The following is a 23,171-nucleotide window of genomic DNA, read 5'->3' as shown; positions in this document are numbered from 1 at the left end:
CACGTGAAGGTCAGCAGATGACACAAAGCCAATGACCAAATACTTAACCCAAATTTTACAACAAGTTACTGTAATTACACCATAAAAAGAGAAAAAATTCAGACTTCTTCTCTGGTATGAAGGGAGGGTCAAAAAATTTTATGCAGATTATCCAGATCATGGGGGCACCATGTTCCTAACCCCCATGATTCGGAAGGGATAACTCGGTGTGTGTGTATACATACACACTTACATGCATGCACATATGCATATATATGTACATGGGTATGTAAATTTCCACATATGTATGTGTAAATACACAGTGCATATATACCTATTCCATATTTATACATGTGCACACAGATAGAGCCCATATGTATTAATAACTATGCCCATATATGCCAATATATAGATATCTCCTCTATCTCTTCTTCCAATAGTATTGGGGGTAGAGGCAGAGATGAGGGAATAAGCATTTATTTATAAATAAGCATATATCATAAGGGTGGGGACTGGGCCTGTGATTTCATTGGCACAGGGAAACTCCCTCTACTAATGCAAATCTAAATCTTCTCTGCAACTTTTAGTCTAAGAAAGTTGGAACAAAGTGTGGCTTTAATTCATCTCCTGCCTTCTCCCACTCATCAGGCCCAAAGTGGTGGGGAACCCCAGGTGAAGATTTATACCCTAGTAGAACAGAAGTTCTGTTATGTAAGACAGTCTCTTACACATGGAAACTTCTGATAAAGGAGCCAATTCTCAGGCACAGGCCGCTGCTCTCCGTGGTCAGACTAAGGGAAACCAGTCATGCCTAGGTGAAGGCATATTAGACAATGAGACTCCCTTTGGCACCTTGGGGAGTGCCAGTCTGTGAAATGGAAGGCATCAATATCACCAGATCTGATTCCCTGTACATACCTTGCTTTGTTTGCACAAAGACTGCTCAAAAATCAAATGAAGCCTGGAGGGGGACCAGGTCTCTTCTTCAAGTCTGGACTGTGATGTATCCCAGCTTCCCTGTTCCAAGCCTTTGGAAAGGCTCTTCTTGAGCAGTTAGGAGAATGACCAAGTTGTTCCTGGAATCCATGTCAGTATCTGCTCCTTCTTACTCAGAATAAGTCCAGATCATACCCAGGTAACATTTTATTTGTGATAATCTTGACTTCCTACTCCCAAATCAGAGAGGCAAGGACCAGATACAACCAGACCAATTGAACCATCATGTTCTGAGCATCTACCAACATGTCTGTTCCTTTGCTAGACCCTATAGGGGATAAAACTGGAAAAGAAAAAGTCCCTGTTCTTCAGGAAGATAATATTCTCATTGATGAAACAAATCACATACATTGGATATTCAGAGAATAATTAAACACTAAATTGTATGTTTTCAATGCGCTGAAGGGATTTGGAGGTGAGAGAGGTCAGTTTGATTTAGAGTAGTCCAAGAAGGCTTAATAGTGTGGGGGAACTTGAATTGGGCCTTGGGGGAAGGGGAGAACTTGTCTAGCTAGAGAGGAAGAGAAAGGACATTACATGCTTAACCACAGAAGTACTCATTTCTTGAGGTATGTTGGATTGGAATAGAGACGAAATTAGTCTGTCCAGAGTAAAACAGAGAGTGGGGAACAGTGGGGAACAAGGTTGGCTAGATTGAATGGGGCCTGAGCCTAGAGGACCTTGAAGGTCAGGCAGAGAAATTTGGATTTGATATATTCAGGAATAGGAATCTCTTCTAGGTTTTTAAGCAAGGAGGGGCATGATGGAGGCATGAATATTTGTCTAGCGATGGGTGCAAGGTGTATTACCTTACTTAATTAAATCCAGCCATCCATTCATCTATTCATTCACTTATTCATTCTTGATCACATTATATATCTCCATCCAAACTCCTTTTGGATGAGAGACTCAAACTCTCAACATCTATTAAATGATTATACATATTCAAGTGAATGGGCAATTAGGTGATACAGAGGATAGAGTGCCAGGCCTAGAGTCAGGAAGACTCATCTTACTGAGTTTGAATTTGGCTACATATGCTTACTAGCTGTGTGACCCTAGGCAAATCACTTAAACCTGTTTGCCTCAGTTTCTTCATCTGTAAAATGAACTGGAGAAAGAAATGGCAAACCACTCCAGTATCTTTGCCAAGACAACCCCAAATGGGATCACAAAGAGTTGAACAGAACTGAAGAAATGCCTGAACAACAACAACAATCTGATACTTATAACCTATATGAGCTTGAGAAAGTCACTTCTTCTAGGGCACTCATAGGCTCATGGATTTAGGACTGGATGAGGCCTCTCTGGAGGAGGTGATTAATTATGACCTACTCACTTACAGATGAGACAACTGAAGGCCATGGAGGTAAAATGATGTCCAAAGTCATCTAGGTAGTACACATAAGAGGTGAGATTTAAACTCAGGTTTTCACTTTCTACTATGACGCCCTACTCTTTCCTTGTTTTTATCATCTGTAAAATGAAATAGTTGCATCAGATAATCTCTAGGTCTCTTGTGTCCCTAAATATTTTGATTCTATAAAACATGATCTTTGCCATTATGTACTTTACAATCTAATGGAAAAAGAGACAAATGTACAAGCAACTTTAAGCTGCAATATGGTACATACTTAGGAGATGTCCAGATAGAATGATAGGAGAAATTCAAAAAAGATGTCAGGGAAGGCTTTTTGGAGGAAGTTGCCATTTTAATATGTTTCAGCATGTGCTCCTGGCAGTCCCACTTGGTCTAAGATCAGACCCTTCTCAGGTCACCCTGTTTTCTTTTATTCCCTCTAGACCTTGAAGAAAGAGAAGGATTTTTAACAAGGTGATATGGGCAGAGACCACTGCAGACATAGGGGACCATGTATGCAAAGGCAAAGAGGTAGGAAAGGGAAGAATGAAGTCAAGGAACAACCATTTACATTGACTGGAATGTAGAGTAAATGAAATAAAAATGGAAATATAGGTGGATGCTAGATTGTGGAGGGGCTGAGTGAGAGGTAGAATATTAAAGGGGTCCAAACCTGCAGTCCTATGGCAATGAATAGGATGTGAAGGATGAGGGAGAAGAAAGAGTCAAGGATGACTCAAAGGTCATGAGACTGCATGAGTGGAAGGGTGGTGATGCTATCAGCAGAAATAGGGAAGTTAAGAAGAGAGGAATATTTTAGGTGGAAGAGGATGAGTTTCATTTTGAACAAGTAAAGTTTGAAGTGGCAGTGAAACATCCATAATTCATGAGTTCACAATCTATTAAGTGAGAAAGGAAATATGGCTAAAGAGTTGGTGTACCTGTCCTCCCACTAGGAATTGGCTGTCCTGTCACTGGGCAGTCTTCAAAGTCACATAAGGGGGTACAGGCTGGGCCTTCCTGGAGTGGGATATTCCTTCAGACCACTGTGGGGATGAGTTAATTCAGAGCTAACCCAAAAATGAGAACTGTATTGCTGATACTTCTCCTGATGTTACTCTCCCAGGCACAGTTGAAGTGGCTAGGAAATCCAAACTTCAAACAGGTAATAGCAGTGGCAGGTGTGGGTCTTTGACACCATGTCAGTAACTGGAAGGGTGAAAAGATCTATTCAAGGCATGCTGTGAGCTCAGTTAATATCCCCCAGACAAGTTCCCCTTCTTTTAGGTAAGGGTCTTGTACCACCTTTTTTGGGCTTCTGTCCCCATTGCCACTGTCAGAATTTAACATCCGGAACAGTGTTGCCTAATCTGGCCAAATATGCCTGTCCCACTACTAGCCCAGTACCCATCTCCTGCCAAGAACCATGGATAAGTGTTAGTGGGCTGAGGAGGCAGCTGACTCCTTTATTATGTGTAGCTCAGAGGCAGGTGAAGATTGGATCTGAGGGTCAGAGATTTATGTCATCATTGTGCAGGCCACTGGGAATTTTTAAGAAGGTAGAAGGCTTAGTGAAAATCAATTGGCAATGATATAATGAAGGTGATCCCAATGACAAGGGCTCAAGAGCCAGGAGCATAACTAGACCAATTAGGTCATCACTATTCGACAAGCCCCAGCTTTTTCAGGTCAACCTCTTCTCTGCAGTTTTCAGGGCCTTGGTACATTCTTGCCACTGCATCTTGGCAAAGGGATTTCCTAGTAGTGAAAGGCACAAAGGCTATCAGAGGTATCATTGTAACTTTCCTTCCATAAAATAAAGTTAAAATATTGTTCTCTCAAGAACAACAAGAGTTGAATGTCGCCTTTTCCACAGAACTCCCAACTAAAGCCTCTTCCTTAGGAATGAACTTGTTGGTCTCAGGGGAGAAGATATGACTCTATTTTAGGTGCTCTTATCACCTCTACTAGAAAAAGATATTAGGTAAGAAGACCCAAAATCAGCAGATCATATCAGCTGAGATCATACCAGCTGGCTTCTGAGCTAGATTTTTTTGGGAAGTATCATCAAATCTGCCTAAATACCTCTTAAAACCTTGTGTAATTTCCCCCCTCAATATGTTCTATTTTAAGGGTTATTAGTTCTTTCAGAAATCCATTGAGAAACTGATTGAGACAATAAAAGATGTGGGTTGGTATATATTGCTAGTGCCACTTAGCTGAGGCACTATAAATGATCAAAGTCTTGTAAGCAAATTAGTTCAAACAAGTTATTGCAGGCCAGCAGTTATGTTTAGAAATAGCTGATTGAGCAAGGGAGAATTGAAGAGTCAAGAAAAATATCTCCTATGGACTGGGGAGAAAAAGTTATAGGATGGCAGAGGAAAAGGTTCCTTTATTGTGTCTTGAAAGAACAGAAAGTGGAACTAGATTCAGGACCCGGGAGAGGGAATGCTTAGTTTTTCTCTTCCCTCATCACACTTCTTCCTTTGGTAGCTAAAAGCAGATGATTCTGAGAAAATTTTGTCCTAGGAGGAAGCAGCATGGAGGCAACTAATGGTAAGTTGGCCTGAAATCTGAGAAATCAGCACAGGTTGTTGTAGGGTTTGGACTTAGTTAACACAAGCAGGGTGAATTTGAAAGGGTTATTCTGTTAACAGGGACAGAATAAACAGATGAATAGGAATGAAATAAGCCGATAAAAGGCAGCTAGTATTAGTGAAAAAGATGCCAAAATGTCCCTTGGAGATGGTGTCAAACAGTAGAGTTGTCAGGACTGGCGAAGGGAAAATATTGTTTTAGTTTGCAAAAATGGAAAAAGAGTGGGTTCTTCACGAGCTTGACTTTGATTCAGGTAAAATTCTAGAGTATATGATTAAAGGCATGATTAACAAACATTTGAAAAGGTTGTGATGATTACAAAGAGCCATTATGGCTCATCAAGAATAGGTTATTCCAGATTAACTTTACTTCCTTTTTTCCCCACAGTCTAATAACTTAGATTGGTTGATTAGGGGAAATGCTGTACACATAGTTTGCCTAGATTCTTAGCAAAGCATTTGACATACAGCATCTCCTATTATTACTGTGGAAAATATGAAAAAAGTTACCATTGAGAAAATAGCATAGTTATGTGGATTTGGAACTGATTGAATGACACCACACCAGGGATAGTCAATGATATGATGTCACCTTGGAAGGAGATTTCTAGTGGAATGTCCCAGGGACCTGTATTTGACTATTTAACATTCATTTTTAATTAGCATCTTTATCCATGACTTTGATATAGTATTGATGACACCCTTATAAAATTTGTAGGTGACACAAGTTAGGAAGTATAACAAACACATTGGATGACAGAGGATCCAAAGAGCTCTTAACAGGCTAGAATATCAGGCCAAATCTAATCAGATAAAATGTAATGGGAATAAATGTAAAGTCTTATGTTTGGGTACAAAAGGCAATACAGTATGGGGGAATAGAACTAGACTACAATTCAGTAAGTTGTCTAACAAAGGTCTGTGTGCTTTTGTGGATTAAAAGCTCAATATAAATAAAAACTTTTATATGGTAGCCAAAAAAGCTGACTGAACGAATTGTCAGACATAATATTCAATACTAGGGAAGTGATGGTCCCTCTGTACTCAGCATTGGTCAGATCACATTTGGAGTATTGTGTTTACTTTTGGATATTACATTTTTGGAAGGATAGGGATAAATAGAAGAGTGTCCAGAGGAGGGCACCCAAGATGATGAAGAGTCTCAAAATCATGTAATATTAGGATAAAAAGAGATGGGGATATTCAACCTGGAGAACCTTTTCCCATATAATAGCCTTTCCAGTATTTGAAGACAGCTATTATGTGGAAAATGAAATAGACTTTTTCCTTGACTCTAGAGGGAAGAGCCAGTGGCTATAAGGGGATGTTGCAGAGGCAGATTTTTCTTGATAGAAAAATCAGGGATATCTCCAAATGGAATGTGCTGCCTTGGTCGGTAGTGCAACTTCTTCCTCGTGAAAGGGTTTTAGGCAAAGGCTATTAGTGGTATTGTAGAGACAATTCTTATTCAGGTGTGAGTTGAGGGACTGAGGAATAAGAAATTATAGAATGAAATAAGGTTATGGTCAGATAAAGGAATATTAGATTTGATCAAGGAAGTGAAACACTTGTAGATGATGGATAATGATCCATGGAATGAGTATCCCTGTGTTTGGTTGAAGTGGAGGTAGAGCAGAGGAAGGGGTCATAGGACCATTGATGGATGAACAGGAAGATTAGGGTGTTTGAAATGGATGTTTAAATCCCTAATAAAGGGCAGGAGAGAAAGACAGTGAGCACAGTTCTAAACTCTTTGAAAAAGGAGAAAGAATGACCTGGAAGCTGGTGGACAACAACCACCATGATGTATATAGGGGAAAAATGTTAGTAGTCTTACAGTTCTTTTAACTAATGATTGTGTATACATGGTTCCAGATTTACATGAATAAAAAAACCAGTATTTTAGGGCAACTGATAAAGTAAACAAACTTTAAGGTACAGAATCACAGAATCTGAGTTGGAAGGTGCACTATGGTGCTGTCTCTAAGGATAGTGGCATCAGCTTGATTCACTGGATTACTGCCTGACCATGGTGGAGTCAGAGAAGAACTGATGATGTAAGATAAAAGCATAATTGATTCATTATATTGAAATAACTTCAGATTTCCCCATACAGTTTCTTTAAAAAATGATTAAAATTGATCTATATCTTTAAAAGAAACCATTTACATTTCCCTCTCCTCATCCACTCTCAAAGAATGACCTCCTAAAATGATGAAAAACAACTTTAGCAAAAGTAATAAGTGGGTAGCTGTTCAGTGTGGTCTGAGGGGGGCCTCAAGGTCCTACCTGCTGCAAAGTACCTTTCCTGGCTAGCCAGCCTGAAACTCCCCAAATTAGAATTGTCCTCTAGGTTGCACAACAGATCCTGTCATATCCCTGAGGGCCAAGACTGTTTTATTTTTCTCCTTGCACCCCCAGTGTCTCAAGCAGTGCCAGGTACACAATAGATGTCTAATAGGTATTTGGTGAATTATTGCACAGAAGACCTTGGTGAAAATACACTTAAGGTATTTGAGATGGGCTGAGGGAAATCAAGCCGAGCTCCTTCGTGTTAACCACTGGCTCGTCTGTTCCTCTCCTAGGCTACAGGGATGTCAACCATGTAAGAAGATATGAAGAAAGGGATGTTCAGGAATATTGGTTTGTGTGATGATTTGGGGAATAAGAAGAGAACATAGGACTGAGAAAGTCAAGAAAAATGGTACAGCTTGATGTACAATAATTCTTTCAATTTATTCCCCTTCTCTTGGTGTCTTTCTCTGTCTCTGTCTCTCTTTGTCTCTCTCTATCTCTTTCTGTTTCTCTGTTTCTGTCTCTGTCTCTTGGTGTCTTTGTCTGTTTCTGTATGTACCTACTTTCCCTCTCCCCCCATCTCTACCTTCAAGTGTGGGACTGTTTTGGGAGTGTGGGCCCTTGAGATACAAGGAAACTAGGTTGATTTTTTTTCTCTCAGCCCCTGTCCCCTTGCAGTGAGATATCATGTTTCTCTTTTTGGGGAGTGGGGATGGGAAAGATTTGGGCTAGGGAGAGGTAGTTTGATTCTCTTTTTTCCCTAGTCAAAGGCATAAAAGACTTCAGTGTGCTGTCTGCTGATTACGGGATCTATGCAGTGGTGAATTTACAAGCAGGAAATCAGGAAATTCCTACAACAATGTGCTACCCTGGAGTAAGTGAGGAGGCAGATACTCCTGACTCAAGGGAAGATATGGGAGGTTACGGGTAGCTAAAGCTTTCAGGGGTCCTTTAACCCTCATTTTTGGGTCCTTGAATGACCGCCTTCTTCATTGGTTTACCAACAAATGTCTCTAGAGCTGGACTCATGCCGGACAATTCTTCCCAGTCAGCCAACCAGTCAAGCATTTATTAAGAGTTTACTGTGTGGTAGGCATTGTGTTAAGCATGACAGAAATCAAAGGGAAGCAAAAACCCAGTTCCTGCCTCAAGTCCTTCCTAAAATTCCCCTGTGGTGGTACTGATTCTAAAGGTGGTTTTAGGGCTTTCTAGATCACCCCACTTCCTCTTCATTTATGAGACCCATAAAGAGTCAATTAAGTGCATGACCAGGTCAGCATAGTAAGGGTCCTCATTATAGTGCCGCTAGTCTGAAATGGGTTCCTCCTTTGTAAAAGGATGGGGCAAGAGACCAGAGCACTGACTAAGGAGATCTGGCCCTACATGAATTATCCTGACTCTGAATAAAGGGGTCCAAGATGCAATGTGATTACTCACTCCTGACTCTGAGCAACTTGCTTAGCAGACTTTTTAGAACTAGCCCTCAGATTCTCTGAGATGGAATCTCTCTCTCTCTCTCTCTCTCTCTCTCTCTCTCTCTCTCTCTCTGTCTTTCTCCCCCACCCCCTTTGTCTCTCTCTGTCTCTCTCTCTCCCTCTCCCCCCCTCTCCTTCCTTCTTTCTCTCTCCTCTCCCCCCCTCTTTCTTTCTTTCTTTCTTTCTTTCTTTCTTTCTTTCTTTCTTTCTTTCTTTCTTTCTTTCTTTCTTTCTTTCTTTCTCTCTCTCTCTCCCCTCCGTCCCTTCCCCCTCTTTCTCTCTCTCTCACAATATCCCAATACTTCTATCATTTTCATCTAACAGGCACCCTCATTATGGTCCTATTCACAGGCAGAAAAAAGATGGTGAAAAGTGAGATCTTGAAGGAGTTTGTAAAGATGTGCCAGGCTGTTGGGCTCACGTCTAACCAGATAGCTTTTCTAAAGCAAGACAGTGAAGATGTTAAATCTCAACTTGCAGCACAGAGTGGAAACTCATATGGTCCAAAAGAAGTTTTCTCTGTCTCCTTCCCTCATCTCTTTATTATCTTTAAATTTTCAAATACATTTTCTCTCCCTCCAATGCCCCAGCAGGATCCTTATCTCTGTAAAGATGGGCCTTGACATTAGAGTTGGGGTAAAGTGAGAAAGCATTTTAGCATTTCGGCAAGGAGAAAAATTTTATCCTCAGACACTCATTAGCTTTGTGGCCCTGGGCAAGTTACTTCACCCTGTTTGCCTCAGTTCCTCATCTATAAGATGAGCTGGAGAAGGAAATGGTAAACCATTCCAGTATGTTTGCCAATGAAGAAAAATTTCATCCTGTTTCTTTTAAGTAACCCCCAAAGCATATCAGAACGCTACCTCTTCCTGTCCTTCTCTGGATTAATGCCAAAGTAATTTCTGAGAGAAGGTAGGATGTAGGAGGGGAGACTGAGGGGAAAGGAGTTATTTCCCAAATGATCTCAATCCTTTTTATTGCATGGCTCAGACCTACACAGGAAGTAGAACAGATAAAATCAGTGCCTTCCAGACTTAACCACTTAAAACACTTGAAAGCTCTCTTTGCCTCCAGGGTCAGTCCCACCATCCTTGTTTCCAGTCTAGGATATCTTTGATGGATGAATTGAGGGTCAGGTTATGATCATTCTCTTTGAGGTCACCTCAGAAGTTAAAAATGCCTCCAAACAACTTTAACTTTGTCTAGTGATCATTGTAGGATGGTCATCCAGGGATTTTCTCAAATCTCATTTGGAGTCATTCTTAACTTTTAGAGAATGAATTTCCTAAACTTATTCCATGATAGATAAAATAAAAAAAACCTATGATTTAGCCCAATTTTAACTTTTATTTTTAAAGCTAAGGGGGTAATCCTAATGCCTGAGGTTTGGGGAATGTCTATATCCATTTTGGGTTTCATCACTTCATTTTCCTGGTTTTGAAATTGAATGGAAAGAGAAGAGCAACATGTGCAAAGCAGTTTCTGGTTTGTGTGATGATTTGGGGAATGAGAAGAGGAAATAGGACTGAGAAAGTCAAGAAAAATGGTACAGCTTGATTCACATAATTCTTTCTGTTTATCCCCCCTCTCTCTGTGTCTCTTTCTGTCTCCGTCTCTCTCGCTCTCTCTGTCTCTCTTTGTCTCTGTCTCATTCTGTTTCTCTGTTTCTGTCTCTATCTCTGTGGCTCTGTCTCTTTGTGTCTCTGTCTGTGTCTGTTTGTCCCTACTTTCCCTTTCCCCCCATCACCACCTTCAAGTGTGGGACTGTTTTGGGAGTGTGGGAAGAGTGGAAGGAGGACAGTTGATATGTGTGCATGTGCAATCCATGCATGTATGTGGGTGCACATGTATATGTGTGTCTATTAATCCAACAAGTATTTAGTGGATGTTGGCTCTTATTTGAAACAGCATTGGCTCTGAAGTTAGAGAATTTAGGGTCAAGTCTCACTTTTGACAATTATTGCCTCTATGACTTTGGACAAGTAGCTTAACTTCCATGGTTCTCAGTTTCTTCATCTGAAATGAAGGAGTTGTATTGGATAGCTTCTGAAGTCCCTTTCAGCTCTAAATCTGTGATCTTATGATCCATAGTGCTGTGCTTGGTTCTGTGACGTAATTAAAGAACTGAGAGACTTGATCCCTGCCCCTTTGTTCATACCATTATCTTCATCTGGAATGTTCATTTATCCAAATTCTCTCTATCCTTCAGCACCAAGCTCAAGCCTTAGCTCCTCCAAACACTGGTCTAAGGACCAGAGGATGTCACTCTCCTCTGAGTCTCAGTAGAACTTACTGTTTCTACCATTCACTTGGAACCTATTATGTTATTTGCCTTGTTGAGTTTTTTAAAAATTACGCGCGTGTGTGTGTGTGTGCGTGTTTTCCCCATCTAGACTGTAAACCAGGATCTCAGGAGGAGGTAGATTTGAGATTTGGATAGGCAGAGAGGAGGGTTAGAAGTGGGATGGGAGACATTTGGTGTGAGTAAAGGTGTGCAGGGTGTGTGTACTTGTTTTGGTTGGCAGATTTTGAAAAAAGTCACTTCTCCGTAGCCATGTCTGTCAGCTAGGCAGCAGTGAAAGGGGGAAGGATGTTTTTGAGAGTGTTACTTACCTCACAGCCCATGTTCATGGCACCTAGATTTCTGGAGACAAAGAAATATGGGTCCTACAAATCCTGAGGTGAGGAGTCTAGCTAACCCAGTTTCTTTGAAAGTTATTGTTTATTCTGCTACAATTCTGCTACCATATACATAGCTTTTCAGTTTCCTGACCTGAAAAATGGGAATAATAGTAATTGCCATTTCTTTAAGATTTAAAGAGCTATAATTAGATCCTACTTGTAAAAGTCTTGAACATCTCAGAAAAACATACTGTAGGCTATTGTACTGGAAAATCATTTGTGCTATTTGTTTTAATCCCATGCAAAAATACCACACACACACACACACACACACACACACACACACACACACATATTGAATGTGCTTGGGGTGTAATTGGGATAAACAGACAACTAGACTGGGGGATGACTGACTGTATTTTGGGAAATACATTGCCTGTTTCTGCTACTCCCTTCCCCACCCAATCCCCCAACTCTTGCAGCCAGGTCTCATGGCTTCAGCAAAGGAGGTCTGTATTTCCCAGAGAGTACTGCTCACTTAAAACTAGTAATGAGAGTGGATAACTGAGGTTTATTTTTCACAAGATGAGAAAGTTACTGTAACTCATGTAATTACAAAATTTTAGAGTTGGAAAGGAACTAAGAGGCCATCTATCTAGTCCAAACCAAAAGGAATTCCTACCATAACATACCCAACAAGTGGTCATCCAGTTTTTGTTTGAAGAACTTAAGTAAGGAGGAACCCATCATCTCCTGGAGATGTCCAGTCCATTTTCGGATAGCTATAATTGTTACTTAGTTTTCCCCCTCAAGCCTATATGTATCTCCTTATGACTTTCATCCATTATTTTTGGTTCTGCCCTCTGAAGCCAAATAGGTCCTCTTCCACATTACAATCTTTCAAATACTTGAACCCAGTCATCGTGTATTCTGTGTATTCTGAGTTTTCTCTTTTCCATCCTAATGTTCCCAGTTCTTTCAATTGCTCATTATTTGATATTTACTCAAGGAACTTCATCATCTTGATTGCTCTTCTCCAGACCCTTGTCAGCTTATCAATGTTCTTCCTAAATTGTGTCACTCAGAACTGAGCGTAACACTCCTTATTCTCAGAAGTTATGCCTCTCTTAGTTCAGCCCAAGATTGCATTAATTTTTTGGCTATCATGTTACATTGATGACTCACATTGATCTTGCAGTCTACCAGAACCCCTAGATATTTCTTAGACAAGCTGGTCTAACCATTTCCCCCATTGCCCCCAGTAGTTGTGAGTTGATTTTTCAAAAATTCAAATAGACAACTTTATATTTGTTCCCTAGACTTTATCTGCATCTATATCTGAACTCTCATTGGTTCTCCTTTTGTAACAACAAGGTGACTTGCATCTGCTGTGAAGGTGAAAGACTAACACAAGACCAACAACAAGAGCACACAGAAGGGCTTCTAGCACAGGTTCTTTGATCTGCTTTTCTAAGGAAAGCAACTTTGAGGAGTTAACAACCTTACTTTAATTAAACATACGTATACCATTCACTAAGTTCAGGGGGAAAAGCCAGCACCCTGAACTTCAGAGCAAATACAAATAGAAATTACAAACAGAGACAATATAAACAGATGAACATTTCTGTCTAACCAAATCACAATATATAGTTACCAGAGAAGCACCAACATGTGGGTTTTCAAAGCCAGGGGGGCTGCTTCAACGGTTTACCCAGAGTCTCGTCACCAACACTCTTTCAATGAGTGTGCCCCCAAAGGCAAAACACCAACCTCAAATCTTATATACACGTTTCAGGATCAAGGGGTGTCAAAACCATGCAACGAAAGTCCATGTGAGCTAAATGCTTCTTCAGAGTCAAAGCGCATTACAACTGAATGGGATAGATAATTGTGAAGACTTCACAGAGTATGTCTAAGGGAGTAGGAGAGGTTTGGGCTTTGGCCTTGTGATTCTGGAAGGTCAAGGCCTGGAGCTATGGGCATGCCCTTCCCCCTCTCTTTCAGATGTTAGAAGATAATGGGCTTCCTGTGAGCTATTTGTTCTCTGCTCCAGGAAGGTCTCTCCTCCCTCCGCCATCCCATTTCTTCTAGACCTTCTACCCTCGCCGTTGAGTTCCAACAGGGAAAACCTGAATGGACCGGATCAACTTTGGTCCTCTGTTTAGTTTTTGTGCCTAGAATGTAAGCCCACCTCCCAGCCAATGGTGAGAAGAGATAGAAGTGGGTGGGAATCTTTTCATTAAGAGTATAAATTAAGGCAGGTTCCCTTTTACCTCTCCTCCTCCAATATGGAGGTGTGCCCAAATCTTGCAAGATTTGTAAAATAAATTTACTTTGTTTCTCCTAAAGATGTCTTTCCTATTATTTGAAAATCCTGTCACATACACAACCATGCAACTCAATGCAGGTCATCAAAGACTAACCATTCAATCAAAGATTCCTTAGTGCTGAGAAGCACTCCAAAACAAAGACAACAAAAGGTTCACTTTGTTTGCCATTACTTTTGAAAGGCAAGACTCATCAAAGGTACTTGATTACCTCAGCATTCCAAGAGAGAAAACAGTAAAAGAGTCCCACCTCAATTACCATAACACCTTTCTCGCCACAGCAACCTGTGCCCATACAATTGCACTGGTGAGTTGTGATTCTGCTCCTTTCTAGCTCCTTCCCATGGGGTATTTCTAAACTGCTATTTTTGTTCCAAAGTCATGTGGTCACAAGCTCCTTGCAGAGTTCTTAATAATACCTGGGGTTTATGACTTAACAGGAATCACAGGGTCACGACTTTGACCCCCAGGATGGATTTTCATTACCTGCCTCCCTTATTCTCCAATTATACTTTGGCACTTTTCCTTCTACAGGTTCACAAATACTTGCTCTCTGTGAAAGAGTTTACATAAAAGGGTCAGACATGACCTTCACTGGCTGCTGTATCTGCTGTGGGTTCTATTCTTGCTGCCTTCTCCAGCAATTCAAAATCCAGCTCAACCAGAAGCCTTTTTGTAGCATGTCCCTCTTCTCACTATAGCTTACTATTTATTTGCAAAGCCAGGGAAGAACTAAGCATACCCTTCAGGGCTTCCTTCTAACTACAATTCCAGGAAGATCCAGTGATCTAATGACCAAGGCTTTGTTGAGTTTTCAAGTTAGTGGAAGAGCTTAGGGCCTAGGGAGGCTCACTAGGAGAGTCCATGCTCAGAGTGGCCTGTATTTAAGAGTGGGAATAACTAAGGAGATTGCAGGGGGTCCTTGAGGGTCCATGGGTAGCCAGCTACCTCTCTGTGGGACATCGGTGGCTCATGGCTCAAATGGAATAGTTTCAAGTGCTTCTTTGTGTCCCATGGTTCCCACAATTTGTTCTTTCAGTGAAAGACTAAGCAGCAACAGCTCTTCATACACCTTAGAAGGACACCAGGCATCTGAAGAGGCAGAGATTTGGGCCTTTTTTTTCAACTTACCTTCTTTTCTCTTCTACAAAACTGTTCATGTTCAGATACTTGTTTTTGGTTCCCTTCTCTCCCCTCCCCCACCCCGTCCTCTTCTCATACAGAGTTTCTATTTCCTGGATAAATAAACTCCATGTATTCCACAAACTGTGACTTCTCTTTCTGCGCTTTGCCCTCTTCCCCAACTACTCTCTTCCTGTCAAATTTTGCCCATTGTCCAAATGGGGGAAGGGTTCCATCTTCTCCAGGAAGTATTCCTTACCCATTCCAGCCCCTGCTCACCCCTCTGTTCTATGGATTGATGTAACGCTTAAAGCCTGAACCATATACCTTAGCACTCAACTAGACCTGATCTTGCATGGGTATATAATCCTTTCATGTGTATATAAGTTTAGTCTCATAAATAAAACAGAAAGTACCTCAGGAATAGAGATGCCAGGCAGAAATGCTATAGTGGAAAAAATTGGGACGTCTTGGTTCGAACTTTGAGTCAGACTTTGCTGGCTTTGTGATCCTGGGCAGGTTAATCACTGAACATTTCTGAATTAAGTTTCCTCATCGGTAAAATGGGGATGATCATACTTATACTATCCACCTCGCAGGGTTGTCATAAGGAAAGTGCTTTGGAAACTTTAGAACACTATGTAAATATACATTAGTATTATCATCCCACAGCTTTGAGCTCCAGCTCTCAATACTGCCCAGCAGGCAGTTTGGTACTATGGAAAGAATGCTAGCTTTAGAATCTGAGAACCTGGGTTCAGATCCCACCTCTGACACTTGCTATCTGTGTGGCCTTGAATAAGTCACTTACCTTTTACGAGCCTCAGCTTCCTCATTTACAAAATGCTGTACCAGGTGGTCTCTAAGGTCTTTTCTAGCTCTAAATCTATGATCATATAAGTCAATACTAAAAATACTAATTGACTGACTGGCAGATCACTTCTGCTCCCCTCCTTCCTCTCCATACCCCCTCCATTTTTTTTTGCTTCCCCATACACACTTCTATGACATTGACATAGTAAATAGCCTTATCTATCCTATGGCATTTAACTAACCAGTCACGTAAGTAGTTTCAAAGAACAGTATACTGCACCTCACGAGTCATTGGGTGTTACACCCTTGGCCAACCTCTTTCTGCCTTCCTATTAGATCACTTGCCTCAGGAATCATCTTCCTGTCCCTTCTCTCTTAAGTACACTCTCAACTATTTTTTTTTAATTCAAGGCTGTCCTAATACTCAAAGGCTTATAGATTTAGGGTATCCCAGAGTCCATCTAATTTAAATAAATCATTTTCCAGATGAGAAAACAGAACCAGGGAGGTCGCTTGTTTCCAAAGACATGTGGTAACAAGTGTCAGAGGAGGGATTTGAACCTAGGTTATCTGATTTCAGAGTCAGTGCCCTTCCTGCAGTACCACAGTGCCTCCTGAGATAAGCACAGGGAATATGGAAAAACTGATTGATTGCTTCTCAGGAGTCCCATAATCTTCTAGGTCCAAAGGGTGGTATATAAAAGTCATCACCAGGCCATAAAGCAAATTCCTAAAAGTATGAAAGTGTTTATGTATTTAGATTTATCTATACATAGAAGCTATATACATCTACATATAGATTCATGCACAGATACACATATATAACATATATGCAGATGTAGACATACACAGCTCTCAGGGGTTTATGACAAAGTAAACCTTCATTTCCAAAATCAGTTTTTAGGTTTTTAACTCAGAGTTTTTGATAGGCTATTTGAAAAATTTCAATTTCCAAGATAAGGAAATAATTTTTTCAGGCATTTATGTTGTAGCAGCCCCCTCTTAGTTAAGGTTCAGTGTTGGGGTGAAGTGTTGTTCATCCTTCATTTTAAAAGAGGATCAATGACATCATGGAGTGATGTCTTGATTTGTGAGAGAATTGGATTTAAGTGAGGCAGAGTTGCACAAAGTCATCAGCCTTATGCTCTTTTCCAGAGTTATCAAAGTCTAGTGGCAAGACAAAAGTTAAGACAAGTGGTAATGGCCCTAGTTGAAATGAATGATCTTGGTGTCTCCAATGTCTGACCAAGCTCTAAGCACTCTGCAGGGTCTCCTTCAGCCACCTTCATGGCCATTGGAACAAATTGTTCTCATTTGCCCATTCTGCCAGGGGAAGTCTTCATGCTTGTAGTGGACATTCCTCTAACTCACTGGTGGTTTTGAGGCCTGCTGATTCCCCTCAACCTGGTTTAGCCTGTCTGCTAAGATGGTTTTAGTGGAGTGTGGCCGCTGTGCATGCTTCAGCTTCTTGGAACCACTTCTCACCTGAGATGAAATAAGGCAGTCACAAGTCACCAAAAATTTGAAAAGGAGATTTACTTTGGTCTACACAGCAAGGATATGTAGGGAGGTACTGTGGTCCTTAGCTTCTTCCTCCTCTCCATCTATAAACTGTGCTTTGTCAGTAAGTCATTAGAATATAAGGATTTGCATGGTCTTAGGCACCCACCCAGTCCGAGAGGCCACCTGGACTCCCTATTTGCCACCTTTGTTGTTCTGCTTTCAAAATCACAGAGAAATTTCCATTTCAGATCTACCATTGGCCCTCATGTGCTTTGTGCACTTGCTTAGTGAAGCCAAGAAGTTCTGGCACTATTCAAGAAGGGGTTGGGTTTTCCCTACAAGTTGGAGCCTATGTCCATAACTGAAAATCACTTGGAGGGCCAACAGCCGGGAGGATTAGGGGAGGCCATTCCATGTTATCTATAGGAGAGAAGAGAGACGATAGCAAGAGGCTATAGTGGGGAGTTTATAGGGATCCTGGGGAATAATCCTTGTTCTTGGAGTGTAAGGCAATCCTATTTTCATAAAAGATGTTTTTTACTTTTAAAAGTTCAATTGATACATTTCAAAATATGTTGAACATTTTTTGATTTTTTCTTTTGAGGCAAAATAGAGTTTTCAGTTATTTTTCTTTTTATTGGTATCACTTTAATAACTCCTTTATTTCCAATATAACCCTCTGTCCTCTCTGACTCAGAGAGTCATTTCTTATAATAAAGAGTAATAATGGAAGAAAAAGGCCAGTTTATCAAAATCAACCAGCAAAGATTAATATGGTGGTGTGTACAAGATAGATTTAAAAATGGACAGATTAGAGATAGGAGATCACTTAAGAGGCTTTCATCATGGTGTAGAGGTGATAAAGGACTGAAGCAGGGCTAGGGAATCGGGAATGAACAGATGAATTTAAGAGAGAACTGTCAAGGGACAATTGGCCAGGACATGGGACTGATATGGTGTGTCACGAAAGGGAGGAGGAAGAATCAATCAACAGTGATCATTCTAAAGTTTCCATTGTGAGTGACTAGAAGGATGATGGTTGGGACAACGGAGTTGGGACAAGAGGTGGCTGTGGAGGAAAGAGAATGAATTTCTTGTCGAACACATTGAGGCTAAATTAATCCATAGGTCAGTCCCCTTTGGGTAGTGCTCCAATATAAAAATGTTTAGGGAGCTCTGGTCTTGACAGGGTTGGACCCAGCAGGAGAGGAGGGAGCAGAGGTAAAAAGGGTAAGGTAGAGGGGGATAGTGGGAAACGTGGGATATGGAAGGAACTCAGCATAGATACTATTTTGTCTTTCCAGAAATGGCCAGTGCCTCTTCCTAGCCTGCACACTGAGCTACACACTATCCTTGATTGTATCATCTCAACTATTTCACCTGCAGCCTGCTCTGGCTATGATCCTCACAGCCCTCTTTGTCAGTACTTGGTGTTCTTGGAAACTAGGTGAGTTTTTAACTTCAAAGTGCTCCTGATAGGGAGGAGAGATATTTACTTGACCTTATCAGATTTATCAGGTCCTCCTGTCTCCAGAGATCCAGGAGAGACTCATTTCAGTGTTTCTCTAATTTGTCTCTCATTGCATCTATCAGACTGATAAGTCCTTAAGGTGGGTACTGTCTTCATCATCTCTATATTTCTTTGTGCATTGGGTTCTACACATATTAGGTAACCTCATCTTATCTCCTTCTACCCAATCTTTCTCTTAGCAACTGTCAGCCATGGAAGTTCCAACAACTTAATTTATATTGAGCTATTATTTGAATATTCAGAGAGACCTTCAATGCTTTAGGGGGAAGGTAAGGTGAACAAACATTTATTAAGTGCCTACTATGTGCCAAACACTGTGCTAATTTACGTATATCTCACTTGATCCAACTCTTTGAGGTAAGTGCTATTATTATCTGTATTTCACAGCTGTTTAAACTGAGGCAGACAGAGGTTAAATGACTTTCCCAGGGTCATGTAGATGGTTAAGTATCTGAGACCTGATTTGAACCCAGGTCTTCCTGAATCTAGGTCCAATATTCTATTCACTGAACCACTTAACTGATGCTTTTGTCTTAGGAATACATTCCTTAATGAGAAATTTTAGATCCCAATAGTAGACTTTAGTGAGATATTTTTGGCTCAAGGTGGGAGAGATGTGCCCACAGCACAGAGGTGGCTTTCTAGACCCTTCAATTCTATTGAATCTAATTCAGTTCAGCAAGCATTTGTTGAATAGTAAACACAACAGAGGTTACTGTCTGTGTTAAACACACATACGTTGAGTGCTAAGAATACCAGGACAAAAATCAAAAGCATTGCTAACCTCAAGGAGCTTACAACATGTTGACATGAAACAGCATGCACACAGATATGTAAGTCCAAAATACTGTGAGGTCAACATCAAGTAATGATGGTAATGATGGGGAAAGCACCAATAAGGTTGGTGGTGGTAGAGGGGGACATTAGGGCAGGCAGGCACCTCAAACTCAACATCCCTGTGATCTTCCCTACTTCTGTCAAGGATGCTATCATTCTTCTCATCACCCAAATTCACAACTTCTATGTCATCATTGACTCCTTATTCTCACTCAACCTACCTATCCAAACAATGGACAAATCTTGTTTTCACTACTTCCACAGCATCTTTCAAATATGTCCCTTTCTCTTCACCCACATAGCTGCCATCCTAATTCTAACCTTCAACATCTCTTTTGTTGCAACAACTTTCTTGGTCTCTTTGACTCCAGTCTCTTCCCACTCCAATCCAACTTTCTCATCATTGGCAGGTTAGAGTTTGTCCTTGATACCCTTTCATGGAAGCTTTCATGGAAACCTTCCTCACTTTTTCTAAGTCCATGACAAAGTGCTGACTAATAATCCAGAAGTTAGTAACATTAAGAGATGCCCAGCTTCATATAGTGAACTGAATTCTGGCTTTGAAATTTGAGTATCTGGTTTCACATCAAAGCTCTTCCATGTTTACTATCTGTGTAATCTTCAGTTATTTTGCAAATAAGGAGGTTTGACTAAATCTTCTAGTCCTAAATCCCATGATTTATGGTATGGCTTATCTTCTTGGAACAATGTACATTTTAATAGAAGAATCTTTTTTTCTCTTTTCAATAAAATTTATTTTCTTTTTTAAAAAATTTTATTTTATTTTATTTTCAGCCCAACATTCTCCCCACCCCCCGCAATGTTCCCCCACCCATAAGGCAGCAAGAAATACAAAATCCATTACAAAACTGAAAAAAGAGAAAGAAAGAAAAAAATATACTTCAACCTGCACTTTGAGTCCATTAGTTCTCTATCTGAAGGTGGATGGCATTTTTCATCAAGGGGTTCTTTGGAACTGTAGTGGGTCATAGTGTTGATTAAAGTTATTAAGTCTTTCCAAGTTGGTGATTTTTACAATATTTCTGTTACCGTGTACAATGTTCTTCTCAGTCTGCTCACTTCACTTTGCATCAGCTCACGCAAGTTTTCCCAGGTTTTTCTGAAACTACCTCCTCCACAATTTCTTACAGCACAATAGTATTCTATCACATTTACATACCATAACTTGCTCAGCCATTCTCCCATTGATTTCCATTCCCTTAGTTTCCAATTCTTTGTCATTATAAAAAGAGCTGCTATAAATATTTTTGTACATATTAACTTTTCTTTGATCTCATGGAGGTATAGTCCTAGTAGGAGTATTTCTGGGTCAAATGGTATGCACAGTTTAATTATGTTTTGGTTATAGTTCTCAATTGCTTTCCAGAATCGATTGATTGGTTTACAACTCTACCAACAGTATGTTAGTGTACCTATATTGCCACAACCCAATTTGTCATTTTCCTTTTCTTTTGTCTTGGTCAATTTGATAGGTGAGAGGTGGTAGCTCAGAGTTGTTTTAATTTGCATTTCTCTAATTATTAGAGATTTAGAGAATTTTTAATATGACTGTTGAGAGCTTTGATTTCCTCTAAAACTGACCTTGTATCCTTTGACCTTTGGGGAATGGCTCTTGTAAAATTTAATATTTTGGAAATAAGATTTTTATCAGGGAAGCTTGCTACAAAGGACCACCCTCCCCACCCTCTCCCTCCCCCCCCCCTCCCCCGGTTTCTTACTTTTATTCGAATTTTAGCTGCACTGGTTTTGTTGGTACAAAAACGTTTTAACTTTATCTAATCAACATTATTACTTTTATCTCCTGGGAATCTCTCTGTGTCTTGTTTGGTTATGAACTATTCTCCTATCCAAAGATCTGACAGGTAATTTCTTTTATGCTCCACTAACTTGCCTATGATATCACCCGTTATGTTTAATTTGTGTGCCCATTTTAAACTTATCATTGTTTATGTGATGAGATATTGGCCTATGCCCAGTTTCTGTCAGAATACTTTCCAGTTTTCCCAGCAGTTTTTGTTAAGTAGTGAGGTCTTGCCCCAATATCTAGGATTTTTGAGTTTATCAAACACTAGGTTTCTATACTAATTTGTTACTGTCTGTTGTGTACCTAATCTATTCCATTGATCAACCATTGTATTTCTTATCAAGAACCAAATTGTTTTGATGATTACAGTTTAGAAAAATTTGAAGCATGGGACTGCTAGGTCTCCTTCTTTCTAATTTGTTTTCATTGATTCCCTTGCTGTTCTCGAACTTTTGCTCCTCCAGATGAAATTTGTTATAATTTTTTCTAGCTCTACAAAGTAGTTCTTTGGTAGTTTGATTGATATAGTAATGAATAAGTAAATTAATTTAGGTAACATTACAATTTTTATTACATTGTCTCAGATTACTTATGACTAACTGTGTTCATACAGTTCCTGTGTGTGTCTTGGCAGATAGACTCCCAAGTATTTTACATTATCTGTAGTTATTTTAAATGGAATTTCTCTTTTTTTGTCTCCTCCTGTTTGGTTTTGTTGGTAATATGCAAAACTCCTTATGGTTTGTGTATGTTTTTTAATATCTTGTTAATAGAGGAATCTTGAAGACTGAAAAAAATGAAGAGAGAATAGAGAAATAGCAAGTAGTGCGACTGATATTTTAGATAGAGCAAGAAACACTTCTGAGCAAGTCACACATACATCCTTCCTATAAAGCCAGCCTTATATGTATAATACAAAAAGCCAGATCATGACATAGTCCATCTGAATATTTGTGTTCTGCAGGCCCAATTAATTGAAAAGGGGACAGTAATATTAGGTCAATCATGAGTTGGCTAGTATAGCTGCTACATCTAGATGTAGGCAGCATAATTTAGACTTCAGGAACCAAAATGAAATCCTTCAAATATACTACATTTATAGGTTTCTAGGTTGGTTTTTGTTGTTGTTGTTTCATGGCCAATTCATTGATCTACTCTTTTTCTCTTTTGATGATGAATGTTTTTAGAAATATAAACTTTTTCCTAAGAACTGTTTTGGCTGCATTCCAAAACCTCTGGTGCATCTCATTGTTGTCATTACCTTTAAAGAACTTAACTATTATTTTTATGATTTTCTTTTTGATCCAATAATTCTTTAGGATTAAGTTATTTAGTTTCCAATTAAGTTTGATCTCTTCTTCCACTGTCCTTTACTGAATATTGTTTCTTCTGCATCATGGTCAGTAAAAGATATACTTAATATTTTCTATTTTCTGTGTGTTTGTGAGGCTTTTATGTCCTGATACGTGATCAATTTTTGTAAAGGTGCCTTACATAGTAGTATGTATACTCCTTTTTTATTCCCATTCAATATTCTTCAGAGACCTAGCCTACCTAACTTTTCTAAAATTTTATTTTGATCCTTAATTTCTTTCTTATTTATTTTTGTTAATTTTGTCTAGGTCTGGAAGGGTACTTTGAAATCCCTTACTATTATAGTTTTACTGTCTCTTTCTGTAGCATATTTAGCTTTTCCTTCAAGTATTTAGACATAATGCAATTTGTTTCATATATGCTAAGTATAGATGTTAATTTCTTGTCTATGATACTTTTCATCATGATGTAGTTTCCCTGATTACCTCTTTTAATAAAGATTTTATTTTGCTGTTACCTAGTCTGAGATCATGACTGCTACTCCTGCTTTCTAAAATTCAGTTGAAGCATAA

Source organism: Trichosurus vulpecula, chromosome 3 (assembly GCF_011100635.1).
Source record: "Trichosurus vulpecula isolate mTriVul1 chromosome 3, mTriVul1.pri, whole genome shotgun sequence".
Lineage (NCBI taxonomy): Eukaryota > Metazoa > Chordata > Mammalia > Diprotodontia > Phalangeridae > Trichosurus > Trichosurus vulpecula.
Note: the sequence above shows the minus strand (reverse complement) of the source record.